This window comes from Octopus bimaculoides, chromosome 4 (genome assembly GCF_001194135.2).
Source record: "Octopus bimaculoides isolate UCB-OBI-ISO-001 chromosome 4, ASM119413v2, whole genome shotgun sequence".
NCBI classification, from domain to species: Eukaryota; Metazoa; Mollusca; class Cephalopoda; order Octopoda; family Octopodidae; genus Octopus; species Octopus bimaculoides.
The window spans coordinates 86,593,539-86,594,579 of NC_068984.1; positions in this window are offsets into that span (position 1 = coordinate 86,593,539).

Here is a 1,041-nt window from a genome sequence, read left to right on the forward strand (position 1 = left end):
TGGGCAGAGTTGGCATATGAAGAGTATGAAGCAAACAACGCTGCAGTTTCCATCTACCAAATTCAGTCACAAGTCTGTGGTTGGTCTAGGGCTACAGTAGAAAACACTTGCCCAAGGTACCATGCATAGGGATTGAACGCAGAACCATGTGATTGGGAAGCAAACTTCTTGACCACGTAGTCATTCTTGCATGTGATGTGTGTGTGTGTGTGTATTTACATTTGTTGTTAAATCAAGTATTGTGTCCCACTACATCTCAAAGTTAGCAATTCATCAAGCAGAGATCTATAAAATACATGACAGACTGAAATACGCACTGAGGTCAGTATGAGCAATTAAATTTTTGAAGGTGATACCCCATCATGGTGACAATCGAAAGACTAAACTCAGTAAAATAATGCTTAAAGCCTTAATGGCTTCAAATTTAAGGTAATGGATTACTAACCACAAGATAATGAGTTCAAAACTACACATTGAACTTCTACTCTATACGATAACGCTGTATGTACATTTCAATCTACTTGACTTCCAACAATTAACAATTGTCATTTGAAGTTGAATGGTTAACAGTAAGAAAGATTTCTTAAAAAATTATTGTGCAAAATATTCTGAGAAAAAGTTTTTTTCACCACACAAAACACACATATACAGGTGCCTCTGTGGTAACTTGAGCTACTACAAATAGTAGCCAAATCTGTCTTAAAACACACCCTTTCATCAAAAGAAAGACACAGATTTACAGTATTTCAGGAAGAAAAAAACAACTATGGGATGGGTCTGCTTCATTAGAGGCAACTCTGAGCTAAACAAAACACAGACAAACATACTTCACATTAAAAAGTTATCTATTAAATATTATTAATAAAGTTGATGGTATATCTTTGAAGTTTCATTCCCTGATAAAACTCCATGTATTTTAATCATTTTCTCATTATATTCTATCTAACACAGTGTTTCCCAAACTTTTTGTGCCAAATTGCAATATTGCCCACCTATCAGCCAAAAAATGCTCCGTCACCTACTTGTGTAAAAAAAAAAAAA